This window comes from Anabrus simplex, chromosome 1 (genome assembly GCF_040414725.1).
Source record: "Anabrus simplex isolate iqAnaSimp1 chromosome 1, ASM4041472v1, whole genome shotgun sequence".
Taxonomy (NCBI): Eukaryota; Metazoa; Arthropoda; class Insecta; order Orthoptera; family Tettigoniidae; genus Anabrus; species Anabrus simplex.
This window is the reverse complement of record NC_090265.1, coordinates 842,431,205-842,446,287: the sequence shown is the minus strand read 5'-3', so window position 1 is coordinate 842,446,287 and position 15,083 is coordinate 842,431,205.

Sequence of the window (15,083 nt, the reverse complement as noted above, 5' to 3'; positions counted from 1 at the left end):
ATGAATCACAAACACACAAAATTAAGCTATTTCAATAGGTTTGAAGTACTTTATCACTACAATAATGCAAGAGCTCTCTCAATAGCCAACCGTTCACAAGCGCATCCAACAACGGCAGCAAGCTGCCCTTCTCAACATACTTACCGAGCTACCCTTCTCAACATAACATTAACTTAGTTTTTAAACTTAGATGCTGTTAGAGATGCTGGCCATGGGGGCGATTGCACAAGATGGCGACTATACATGGGCTCTTATGAGACGACATAGGGAGCGATTGCGCAAGATGGCGGCTATACACAGGCTCTTATGGAAAAAGCTGGCTTAGAGGCTCCTGCACAAGATGGCGGCTATACAATAGGCTGTTATGAAGAAAGGTAGCTTAGAGGCTAGTGCACAAGATGGCGGCTATACATAAGCTGTTATGGTCTTCTCCTCTTCCTCCTCGATAATACTTTTTTTCAGCATGCAAAAAATATTGTAGGATAAGCAACTGCTGTATCCGACAAGACAAAACAGGTTCAATCTAGTTACCGAATGAAAATGTAAACAAATATAGAATTGGCATGCTGTATGTCTTTATCCGACAAGACAAAACATGTTGATTATTAAACAGAAAACTTTTATCGCTACTGTGCTTCATCAAGACAAGTTACAATTAGCACACACTAGAATTGATTGTAGAACAAAACGAAACATGTTGGCTATCAGTGTTTAGATCAGAAAAACTTATACCGTAACGCAAAACATTATAAGATTAATCTCTGTTGATACAATCGCACTCTTATGCAATCAGCGCGCACACATAGAATTGCAAATGTTGTATATCTCCATCCGACATACTTCTTCTTAATCACTGCAGATAAAATGATTTTACTACTTTGCAGGGGATACATTTGTCCTAAGGAGATAAATTTTGTGGGATTCGAACACATGAAACAGAAAAGAAGTCTGTGTAGATTTCGAACTTTGATTTAGTTACAATAGAAAAAAAAAAAACATAGATTCAAACCCTGTTCTCTTATCGCAAACACGGAAAATGAAATTAAACAGAATGCTAGTGCTATAAGAAATACATTGCTTACATTTAAGCCCCTAGCAGTCGAACAAGTTATCGTATAAACAAGTAACATGAAATATCGGTTCGGAAACATATTACTTCAATCTGTTGGCATAGGTTACAAGCATGTAGCTCATGCTGAAAGTAAAACTAAACAGAACGCCTAGTGCTTTAAGAAATACATTGCTTACATTTAAGCTTCTAGCAGTCGAACAAATTATCGCATAAACATGTGACATGAAATATCGGTTCGGGAACATACTCTTCCAATCTGTTGGCATGGGTTACAAGCATGTAGCTTGTGCAGGAGAGGGCTACTATGCAAGATGATTGCAAAATGCTGAACCGAAAAATAATCGTGCTACACACATGATAAGGAATGGAACCCAGGGGTCACGTCTTATCAGAAGGGTAAACGGATGAAAGGACTCTTCCCCCTCCTAATGAAGGGTTAATAGGCTAAAGGGCAAAAGGGCTAAAGCTCAAAAGGGCTCCTCCTCTACCTTACCGCGACCTCCTCCTCTCAGGAGGAGTTAGCTGAAGTTGGTACATTTTTGACTGCAGCAACACCCTCATCGATTGTTATCTGCAAGAACGCTTTTTCTTTGTCAGATGTAGCAAACTAATCTCTATTGGTAAATGGTTTATCTCTTCTAACTTCAAACTCGCGACGATGTGTAACTTCTGTTGTTCAAGATCAATGACTGTTTACAATGTATCTTACAGTAATGTAATCTATTCGTGTTGTGTATATCTGTGGTTATTCTTCAATAAACAACTGCATTGAATGATCTACCAGACGTATAGTTTTGTTACAGTCCTTCTACTATGACTAGTTACAACCTAAACTGCTTAACATTTGTATTATCTTACTACAAGCACGCGAAAAAATGATAACTGTCTCGTCCTATAATACGAAAAGGCTGGCGTGCTAATGATCATGAGTTAAAACTTTGTGTTCAGAACCGAAGAAATTCATGCCACACATAACATGGAATGGAGCCTACGGGTCACGTCTTATTAGAATTACCCAATAAAGAATAAAATCCCCGACCTGTTAGTGGTGCACTGAGTTGCGTTTTTCTAACAGAAATCATTATCTGCTTGATAGTTTTTAGTGTTTGGAACACTGAACTTTTTAAGATGGCGGCAGTGAGGTTAGCAATGTTGTTGGATTTTAAATTCCGCGCTACGACGTGCGTATGAGGTTTAGCACCGTGAAGATAGCAGCAGTGAGGTTAGCGATGCTCTATTGTCCTTAAAAGTGAGGTTAGGGTCCGTCAAGGTAACAGCTGTCAAGAGAGCATGCCTACGTGGTTAGAACTCGTCAAAAGCATGAAGATTTTAAATTTCGCGGTGGCTGCAGAACCCGTGAAAAACCACTACTCGCAGATAAATGATTGGCTTGATATACTAGGTGTATGCATAAATCTTATCCGGTTTCACTAAGAGATGGCGCTAGTGAACAGTACACAGCATATGAATTTGCCACATACGTCAGTTTATGCGTCTGACATTCACCTTCCAACATACACAAGTTGAGTCCGTCAAACACTAGCGTCTGTGTTGTACTGTTCAGTGATCGTGTCAACGTTTGTGCCTGAAAAAGAACATTTGCGGCACGCATTGCCTTTCTTATTTAATCAAAAGAAAAAGGCTGTGGAAAGATATCGTTTGCTGGTAAAAAACATATAGTGAATGCAGTGCTATATGCTATCACTGGTGTTGCAGCAGCTGGCTTGATTATTGTAGCAATCCATTATGTCACGTTTTGGTAACATCATTGGTCTTTGTAGAATTGTAATTATAGTCTATTTTTTATTATTGTTATGGACTTTTCCGTGGTTTGCAGAGGGAAAGGAAGCGTGAGGGCTGAATGGCTGGAGAAAGCAGAAGTTTAAGTAATAATACTTAGTATGGCCTCAGCTACTATGAGCAAGAATTTTCATTTGATATTATCTGGTTACATACTCATCTAATTTTGATGTTCTGTTTTGCTCTAAGCCAACTAGGTGGCAGAGTAAACTAAATCTTTATAGGGTGTCTATGGCTGAGTTTTAATGAATTTTGTCAGGTGAACACCAAATGTGTCACCAGAGATCTTTTACATGCTGACATCGTACGACATGGAGGGTGGAAAGGGCGTTTTTCAGCCCTTCAAAATCTGACTACCACTGCCGAGTTTGAACTCGCTCTTAGGCTTGAGGCCTGATGACAAAAAATATTCTTATCTCTGGAACAGTTTGACATATGAGGTTGAAATTTCACATGATGGTTGCTTCTCTACATCTTACATTTTAAATAAGAAGTCTTAAACAACACACCTCTAAGGGATGCTGATTGGGTGGTGAGGCCTGATCAAAAATAACTGCATTAATTTCTATTTATGAAGCTATCCCCTCCTCCTTCCTTTTAAAGACCTTGGTGGTAAAATTCTTTAAATTATTTCTTATTTAATATCTATGGCATAAAACAAACTTTTAACTTTGTACGTCAATCAGTTTTGTCCAATTAATTCACATCTCTTTCGATCCTTTGAAAAACCTAGCATCGTATGATCTGCAGAGAGGACATGAAAAAATGTTTGGTACTTGGAAGATTAAGTGTGCCTACGTGCAGAACACATGAAGGACAGAGCCACCAAGAGCAGCATTGGCATCTCAAAATAAACCAATGATTTCAAAATGGGCTATGATAATCTAAGCATCGATCCATCTATGGTTATTGTTGCATTTTCAACAATTACTTTAACATGTTGTTCAACCAGACTTTTCTTTCTGTTTACCTACAGCTCCTGTTTCTCATAGCTGACTGTTTTACGTTTCTTTTCCATAAAGAATCTGTTAGATATGGAGCACATTGCTATTGCTGGCATAATGGTACCCCACCGTGTTGTACTTCTGAAGAGAGACAGGCTCTGTTTTTTCTATTCCCTATCTTACTGTATGGAACTGACTCACTAGCACTAGTGATGGGCAGTTTGAGATGGGGTCTCAAGATTTATCGAGACTAGCGCAAGCACTGTTTTTTGCAACAAATTTCGAGTGTGTTGTACCCTAATTGTGCGGTGACCAGCGTGCCGTAGGTAAACAGGAAGCTGAATGTTGTTTGTGATGAGTATGCGTATGTGTATGAGTATGCCTTCTCTATTCCGTAAATGTGTGTCAACAAGCGACTAGGCCGTGCATTTTTACCGAGGTCTATTTTGACACAGTATAATTATAAAGGATATGAATTCTGGCATTGCATGCAGCAGTAAGTACACCGAAGAGTAGCTTAAGTACAGAAATTGACAGTTACTGTAGGTGTACATCGTTATCACTCATAATTTATCAGATCCCATATTCAAGATCCATTGGACCAGTGCTTGTGTTTTCCAACATTATGGAGACAACGGAATAGAGTATTCGCATCATAATTAGGTACTTCGGTATATGACTGTGCAATGTGTAATTCTAATTGTACCCGACAACTAGGTTCAAAATGCAACGTAAGACGTGGACGTGGGATTACTTTGAAGAGATGCCACATAGCACAACCTGCTGCATTGTTTGTTCAAAGGAAGTAAAATACGTCAGTAGAAATACTTCTGGGATGATCTGGCACTTAACAACACTTAATCATCACAGAGAACACCTCCGGCTCGGTCTGCATCACAAAAAGCTACCCTGTCGACAACAATTGCAATGTATCCAGGTAGCTGTACTACCTATTTTCAGTTATTAACAAACTATACAAGGTTACTCTGCTATGATGTCCATCTCAAATAACTCGTGAACCGTTTAAGATTCTGTTTTCACTTTCTTTGATGGTATTAAGGGGCTCATAGTTGAACATGCAATAATTTTCCAGGCTTTTGACAAAATATATCAGCACACACCTTTCCAACATTATTTCACACAATAACTGCTCCTGATATACTATCCAGCTTACACTTGTAATTACTGGGACGTTAAACAGATTGCAGCACAGGAGAATTGGTCGCGAGAGCATTGCACACTAGCTGGCACCCCAGGTGTGGGTCAGTATCATACAGTAAGTTTGTACGAGGGTGGATCAAATATAAACAGGAATTATTTTTTAAAATTTATTGCATCAACAAAAAATACACAGATAGAGATCACTTTCCTACATAGTGTCCTGCCTTCGATACATATTACTGTATTTCCATCGGAATGGCTTGCATCGTGAGAACTGCAAAAAGGAAGCCAGTATGTTTGTTGCAAGAGTTTTCCAGGCTTACCTGTCTTTGTGCACCTCAGACACCCACCACTGTGAAATATACTCTTACCGTCTGGCAGTGCTGGATTAAGGTGTTTGGGGGCCCTGGGCTATTTAAAAATGTGGGGCCCCTTCTTCGTAACATCACGTAAGACTAGCATACTGAAGTCGTTATAGAACTACTATACTTCCACTTAAATTGATGAATAGGGAAGTGTTGAAATAGACTACAATTTTTCTCTATTTTTCATGTTACCATAAAACGGGTATACTTTGCATCTTCAGGAGTTACATTGCATCAAATGTGAAAAAAGATATACCCCTCATCTGCTGGACCGAAAGATAACAAAAGTCAAGTAATTTTGGCATATTCCAATAGTTGGAACTTCAAAGCATGCCTTGAACAACTTTAATAGATTTCCCCGCCATTTTGGTTGCTCTGTTTTCATGTCTTCATTGTAGTGACCATAAACTATTAAGAAATTAGTCTGAAAAATCCATCAACATCATCAACATTTTTGTTTGTTTTGAGGTAAGTGTTGCAATAATCTTTGCTAAATTTAATAGAGACTCTCATTATTGCCTATAGAACTGCTATATAAGTTTCCTTTAATGTAATTTTGTGTAATTTTCGAATGAGGTTATGAATTCAAGATTTTGGGGTTATTTTGCATCACAACAGAAGTGTCTGAAAGATTTGCACCTAACATCAAGAAATTTCGAGCAGCTATCGATGAAAAGATTATTGCAGAATACATTGATAATCTAAGGATCTGGAATTTCGATGAAACTAATATTTCAGATAATCCTGGGCAAAAAAAGTGTGTTGGTTAAACGAGGGGTGAAGTATCCTGAGAGAATTTGCAATTTCTCCAAAAGCAGTGTTTCCGTCATGTTTTGTGGAAATGCAGCTAATGAAATGCTGCTACCCTACGTGGTTTACAAGTCTGGACAAAAGTGGACAACTTGGATGGAGTGAGGACCCAATGGTTACCGCTACAACAATTTTTCGCCTGGATGGTTTGATGCTGCCTCTTTCAGTGACTGGTTTGAGGAGTCTCCTCCTTCCTACATTGAGAAGATTATCAGGGAAGAAAGTTGTGATCGGCGACAATTTGTCAAGTCATCTTTCCATCCCAATTTTTCAGAAATGCCAGGACGAAGACATATGTTTTGTGCATTTCCCGCCTAATAGCACTCATATCACACAACCGCTAGATGTATCTGTCTATCATCCATTGAAAGTTCCATGGAGAGAAGTGCTGTCATATTGGAGGGACATGAAAGAGGAAATGAAGCACAATATTCTACTAAAGCAATACTTCCCTGCATTGCTGAGACACACACTTCAAATTTTAGCACCAAACATAGCAAAGAATTTGCAGAGTGGGTTCTTGAAATGTGGGATTGTGCCGTGTGACAAGGAACCACTGCTCCAGCGACTGCCACAAAAAGTAGCTGATGAAAAGGCAGTAAGTGTAGCATTTTAGATGTCTTAGAAAACACCAGAATGGCATGCACAGGGAATGACAACATGAAGAGAAGGAGAAAGATTGATGTTCCTGCTGGTAAGGGTGTTGCACATGAAGAGCTTGTCCAACAAGAATGTGCACCTCTAACAAAAAGAAATATTCCAAAGAAGAAGCAGAGTGGAGAAAATTTATTCTTCTGAATCCGGTGAGGAACAACATGATGATTCCATACATCAGGATTCGTCAGATGAAGAAACCTGGGACATGTTATCGATGCAAGCAGCTGGAAACGACTGATGAACAGGACGAGATTAGAGCAAGAAGAACCCAGCTTCCTGCCTGTGAATCGTCAAGTTGGGGCATTTGTAGTTATTCGTTACGACAGTGATTTATATCCTGGAGTAATAGAGAGTTTCAATTAAGAAGGGGCTGAGGTTAGTGCAATGATAAAATCTCAAATTATGGAAGTGGCCCGCTCAAAGTGATAAACTATTCTACGAATGGAAGGATGTTATTGGAGGAATAGACCCCCCAAAGAGACTGGGTAAAAGGGGAATTTTTTGAATTCCTGAACTCAAAAGGAAATTCTGAAATTGAAGGCAGTTAGTGCAACTTCATACACAGTGTTTGCTGTTTTAATTATATTTTCTGATTAGATTTTTGTAAGATTTGGATTACAATAAAATTCTTTCCTTCTATAAACTTTTTATGTGAAACCTTATATTATTATCCATAATATGATGCCCTTTATTTCTTGCCAGAGAACTGGTCATTCCGTACTGTAACATTGTATCTGGTCACATTATTCATTGAAATATATGGACATATAAGCAATGATGCAAAGTTACCCGTTCATATGGGTTACTTTGCATCAATATTTAGATCGCAATAACACTTATTATAGAATTGTTAGGTCATTACATTACACACACGTGCATTCCTACTAACCCACACACTACCTTTAAAGAGTTGTATATATTTTCCGGCGATGTAACTTCTCTGAAACAGACTTTCTTCTTACGAACTATAAAAAGTGATGCAAAGTATACCCATTAATATTTCATAATGCCAAATCATATTTTACATTTGTCTCATCATCACTATCAAATCAACATAAAAAACAGAACTTACGTTTTTTGGCACCACTAGGATATTTTCTATCCAATTTACAAGAACATTACAGTTGTAACTTATGAATGGTTCAATAATCAGAGGTGAATGGGAAGTTCTCTTCCTGATGCAAAGATATAGTATAACATGTGCATTCCACCATACTTCTCCTGTCCCTTTCCGCACACTTTCTAGACCTCTTCCCCCCTTCCCCCTCTGCCCGTACTCGCAAGCTGCCAGATTTAAATTTTCGTCAACAATAACCTTTACAATATTACAGTGCATAAGTAGTGAGGATTCGTGTCTCTGGACGGTAATTGGTTCTAGCAGTGATGAAATACTAACGCGGACAGCTGATAAGAAGGAAGGAAGAGAGCGTGTTTGATATTTTGCGAGTGTAAATATTCATATACATGAATGGAGTGGAGCAGCAGGCCTTTTTATACAATTTTAGGTTCAGTCAATGCACGTGGGGCCCAGGCTGCAGCCCCTTTAACCCCCCCCTAATCCCGCCCTGCTGTCTGGTGGTGTATCGTGATGGGAACGTGATTTTACAGCCTGAAGATAGTTTCCAGTTTAAAACTTGCTGGTCAGAAAAAGAAACAGAACCTTAATGCCAAAATGCAAAGTGAAAGTAGAAGCAGGAATATCCAAACAATTAATTAATAGAAAAGGACATCCTTACGGAAGTGATGTATTGTTTAGTATGAAATATACATTCCATTATTTGTGTGCCCAATGTGTTAAAAAATATTAAAAAATCAGACAAACCTTCCAGGTCTCCTTTTCCACGACGGAGGTCATGATGATGATGTCTTCCATCTTATCCTATATGACACTTAAATTGTCGGTATACCCTAAAATCTTGTGAAGGCCATACAGTTGAAGTCTACAATTAGTATAGGGAGATTTTCTTATGACTTTGTATGAGATTAAAAAGTAATGGTGAAAGACACCATCCCCTTGTTTTACTCTTGTTCGGATTTCAAAAGGCTGTGACAGCAGGTTGTTTACTTAACTCTGCTGGCAGTAGCAGTGATTGGGTATTAGAAGTGGGGCGTATATACATCAAAACTGAAAAAATAAAGTTGCAAAATGGTTTTTTTAATGCTCTTTGAGCAAATTTTGACAGAGATAAAGGTTAACAGTTTACCTACTTAATTGCAGTAATAATATTTTTTGAGATTCTTATTGAATACCATACAATAAAACTTTCATCAAAGGAACAATATTACACATGTATTATAATTAAACAGAAGTATGGCGTGATTATACAATTAAAAATCATTTAGTATTTGACTACCCACTAAGAAACTAACAGACACTAAAAAGACTGCCAGACTAACGAATGCACGCGGCAAGCAGGTGAAACATACCTCTGCCCATGACCTTAGCAAAAATATACCCCTGCTACCCTTCCTCACAGCACATGCAAAGTCTCCACTACTTGCTGTGGTGTTATACAAATCGGTTAGCTGTGATGAACAACATTTTGTGGGCATTTCTGCAAATAATAGTGTTAATAATGAAAGAAAATCAAGGAAAGAATTAGATAAGACAACAGGGCTTGTACAAATTGGTTTTTTAAAATCATTCCTGTAATTTCTAGTTTCAGCTGGGTAAAATGGAATAAACATGTAAGATTTTACTCTATAAAGCCCCACCCCCAATCACTGCTACTGTCTGATGGTGATTCCTAGAATGCACACCTCTGTAATCTATATCAGTTTCTTTGAAAACTTTGTAAATTTTTGATGTCATGCTCCCAATTCTTCACCAAAATCTGATGCAGGGTAAAGAGTTCATCAGTTGTACATCTATTTGGTTGAAAGCCAGCCTGGCAGTTCCTGATCTTCAGTATATGGTGCAAAGAACACAAATAGGATACTGGAGAGGAAAGAATTGGTAAGGGTGACTGAATTTTCTAAAAAAAAAAAAAAAAAAAAAAAAAAAAAAAAAAAAAAAAAAAAAAAAAAAAAAAATATATATATATATATATATATATTAACAATTCAGTGCATGGTTTCACCCCTCTGAAGGTATAGCAGTGGTCTTTTAAGCACAGCACATGGGTGAAAAATGATTCAGGGCAACACAAATAGGATACTGGAGAGGAAAGAATTGGTAAGGGTGACTGAATTTTCTAAAAAAACCTATTAACAATTCAGTGCATGGTTTCACCCCTCTGAAGGTATAGCAGTGGTCTTTTAAGTACAGCACATGGGTGAAAAATGATTCAGGGCAAGTCAACAAGAAATCATTTATTTTCTTTACTGTACCATGAAATCAGTCAATTTTATACATACTTCAATTTCAAATTTCATAAACTCTACGAATGCAAAATGTTAAGCAAGACACATCAACATTCACATTAACAGCTGTACATAACACGTTCACACTTCATCACCAGAAAATGCATTTTTATCATCACTCGCCACCTCTAACAGGCTGGCCTACACTCTCAACTAAATGTGTATCACAGTACTCTTGGTAAGTATAAACTTTGACTATCACATTTATGCATGTAAAGGCAAGAACAAACATTGGTGGGAAAATAACTACCTGAACAAAATCAATAGGTTAACTAGAAGGGACAGGAGTTCTCAGTCTCAAAGTTGTTCAATTAATTGACAAAACACATCTTAAAACTACTATCCTATTGACATATTTTAGTAATGTGTGTACAAAATATTTTGCCTATTTGTACTATAAAGGGAAGTGCACAAAGTATGTGAAGGGTTTCTCATACAACTACCTGAACTTGAATTATCAGGAGACAATTTAAATAAGTTGTACCCAGTTTATGAAATTGCACAGACCATGCCATAGAATGGCTATTGCCATTTATCCATTCTGTAAATTGTTCATTCTCTTGTCTACTACATGAAATGGGAACAAAAATCCATCAGTTTATGAAAAGAACAAAATGGAAATTAAATATCAATTGCCTAATTGTTTAAACAGAACCTACATTAGTGTTGTCAAAAACTGCCACTGATGACTTTCGCACTCATTTTGCCAATAACTCTTCACATCTAGAGCTTGAAGGTCAGTCCTCTCGCCACACCAGCTGTAAGATGGCAGGTTGATACTGTGTGAATAACGGCACCTTCAAATACCAATGGACTGAGCCAGGATCAAACCTGCAAGTTGGGTTCAAGAAGGCCAGCACTCCACTGCCTGAGCTACTCAGTCTGGTGAATACTTAATATACTGTCAATTAAGACACACGAACACGCGCGTATGTTCCTAGAGTTAAAGTCATACTGACATCCTCTTCTCTGGCTCCTGGGCTGGCATTCAAGCATCGGAACGAGACATGTAAGACGAGAACTGTAGAGCTCGGCCAATTGTGTGTGGAGTGCTCCAGAAAAGGACAAATCACCTGGTATATCAAATACTATGAAGGAAGTTCAGTATATAATGCAACACTTTTTTTCTTCTAAAAGCAGGTTGTGTTTTATTGAGGATTCAAATACATCATGTCATTCCCCAATCTTTTTGCTACAACACCCTGTTTTTCAACATAATCTCTGTTCAATGCTACAGCCTTATGCCACCGTAATGCGAGAGCCTGTATGCCTGCACGGTACCACTCGACTGGTCAATGTCAGAGCCAATGTCGTGCTGCATTGACGACTTCCCCACATGTAGTGCTTCTCGTGGAGTGCGTCCTTCATTGGGCCAAACAGATGGAAGTCAGAATGTGCGAGGTTTGGGCTGTAGGGGGGATGAGGAAGAACAGTCCACTGAAGTTTTGAGAGCTCTTTGTCAGGTGTGCAGACTTGTGTGAGGTCTTGCATTGTCATGGAGAACGAGAAACTTGTTTGCATTTTTGTGGCTACAAACACGCTGAAGTCATTTCTTCAAATTCCTTACAGTAGTACAATTCAGAGTTGATCACTTCCCTACGAGGGAGGACACTGAATAGAATAACCCCTTCAGAGTGATGATGAAACACACCTCGCCCAATGACTCTCAGTGCTTTTGTCCACTGCCAGGTTTCCGTAGCTATTCTGCAAGCGCCTATGAATATCTGTGATGCTCTGGTTTTCTGACAAAAGAAACTCAATAACTGCTCTCTGTTTGGTAAGCAACTCTGTTACAGATGCCATTTTGAAGGCTAGTTATAACACTGCCACCTATTGAAAATTAATGAAACTCTACAAGACGAAGCGTGAATATTTGAAGATGTCCCAAACAAAATCACAATTTTTTAAAACCGAAATTGGCCAAGAAATAAAATGTGTTGCATTATATACTGAACGTTCCTTGTAGCTTTTGTCCTTTATCTCCTTATCCCATGATTTATTTACTGAATCCAAACATTTGGAAGAGAGTAAACTTTTACATTCTGACTCGGCCACGTGGTTGCCAACATAAACCATCTGCTGCACTGTTATACTTACTCTCTACTAACTCAACTTGCTGCTGTTGCATTGTCTGCCATATATACGTTCAGGTGATATTTGAGTTTGCTGTAACTGACCTCAACTACCCAAAACTTACTGTTTTTGAAATCACAACTCTCAGAATTTGGTACAACTGCCAACCCCTATAATGCTGGAGAAGACAGTGTGGTTATGACAGTTGTTTTAAAAGGCCTAACATCAAGTTATCAGCCCTTGTGGGATGAGAGGTATAGGCGAACAAAGTTGCTAATTAATAATAGCCACAGTTTATTTAGATGTATGTAACAATTTACGGGAACTTAAAGAGCCAAAATAATACTTTACTTAATAATAATAATAATAATAATAATAATAATAATAATAATAATAATAATAATAATGAGTTAACTCTTGATTAAGGTGGTTTCATGAACTAACATTTTCTTCCAGTTCATAAAATAACAAAAGTCGGGGGATAGTTCAGTGACTGGCAGAAACAAATTTCATGGACAATTTTATGACTGTGGTGTAACTTACTTGGTTTATTACAAACAATTTAGACTTGCTTTGTAACTAATAGTTAATACCTGCTATGAGCTTCACTGGTTACTGGAGATCAGCAATCAGTTTAGACTTGTGTTATCTTGTTCATGATTCATTGTCATAAAATATTTCTTTGTTATGTTTTTACACTTTTATGCTTACTATCTTCAGTTAGATTTTGTGGATTCTAACCTAGGCTTTAGGTACTATTTGGAGGAAAAAAATATATGAGCAAGTTAAGTCAGTCTGTTAATACTCTGATCCAGCCATTAGATGCATAAAATATGATAATTCAATTTTAGTAATACTGCATGGGGCCATTCAAGTATTTTGTAACAAATCACATTTAATTACAAAGATGATGCCTGTATGAGCACTTCTGGTATAAACACATGCTGCAACATTCAGTGGGTGCTCTACATCAACTAGATTTATGTATTAACAACACTAACAGATTTTCAATCAAATTTGTTGTTTTGCTTTCTGCAGATTGATCCATGTGTTAATTTTGACTCACATGCTATCTCCTCCTATCTTTACAGTAAGATGTTTCACCTTGAGCTAGCAGAAAATTACCATGAGATGATACATGTTTGTTAGTCAAAGCTGTGACCGACTTATGTAAAAATTAAAAGATTTCCGGTACTAGATATCAACTGCCACGTTTCCACTTTTTTTATATGTGCATTCCTTTGGTTAGAGGATAGCAATCATCTATGGTATCTTCCGACTGTTGTGGGAGACGACTAAAAGGGGCAACCTCCAAAGGTCTCTCAACTTGGGAGCATGGAGTATTGGCAGTGGGCATGAAGCTGAGCCCGGCATAACTTCCACTTCTGCCAGTCTCCTCACTTTCATCTTTCCTATTCAACATCCTCTGGGCAACACTTTTTCTCTTTTCAACCACAATATTTGAGGTTTATGAGGCCTAGTGTGTTTCTCATTTTCATGCCTTTCATGACCCTTCCAGTCTTTAAAGGATCAACTTATTTTCTTTTTACAAGGTGGAATCTAAGCCACAATTATAGAATTTCTTCAATTTGAAAGTAATACATACACTGACTGGGATTCATACTGGAGTCACCTGAAGCGAGAGCTTGTATCAGGATCTCACTTTCAAAACCGTGTGGGTGGGGGCGATAAAATAACATCCATGGTAACCCCTGCCTTTTGTAAGAGGCAAATTGAGGGCTGGGGACCACAGGGCCCTTAGCTGAGTCCTGGCATTGCCTCCACTTGTGTCACGCTCTTCACTTTCATCTATCCTATCCGACCTCCCTTGGTCAACTTGTTCTTTTCCGACCCTGATGCTGTTAGAGCATTCGGGAGTCTTTCATTTTCACGCCCTTTGTGGCCATTGTCTTTCTTTGGTCCATACCTTCATTTTTTTGAAATGTTGGATCCTTTCCATTTTTTTCCCTCTCTGATTAGGGTTGTATAGAGGATGGTTACCTAGTTGTACTTCCGCTTAAAACAATCACCATCACCACCACCTATCATTTTCAAATTTCCTATCCAACTTCCTTTAGTCAATTCTTGTTCTCTTCCCACCCCTGACGGTATTCGATTTGTGAGGCCTAAGGTGTCTTTTCATTTTTACACCCTTTCCTTTCTATTGCCGATACCCTCATTTCTTCAAAGGATCAAATTTTCTTCTGATTAGTGTTGAGAGAGTGGTTGCTCAGTTATACTTCCCCTTAAAACAATAATCACAAAAAAAAATTCTAATCAAAGAAATAGTTGCAACAACATTTCAAGAATTTCATTTCTGCATCTTACTGCAGACAGGCCCACTCAAGTCAAAAGAGACGGGCAAAACTACGGCCTGGCAGGTTTGACAGGCGTCAGTTTTTTAAAGGCTGAAGGAGAGTCAACATCAACACAAAGTCATCATCAAACAAGTTGACAACTGAAAAATGAAAATGTCTTCCAAATATGAAATAACTGTGAGTTCAAAGAAGCAAAATATCATTATTGTGCCAGTTAAAACCTCTACGTAACAATGCTGCTAGAGAAATACTGACCTGCAGTATATATATTATAAAGAATGAGAATTCTTTGATTTAACTCACACAATAATAAATATGTTAGGCTATAAGCTCAACAATTTAAATAATGCATATCTGTTTTTATCTCTATGTATACATGTTTTGAGCACCCCCTGAGACCATGAAAATTTGTAGTCTTTGTTTGCTTAAACACCAACAGTATTTTACACAATACTTGAATGGCTAACATCCTGTCAGCAGAAAGATAAGTCAGAGAGTGCTGTAAGCTTGGGGCTCACAT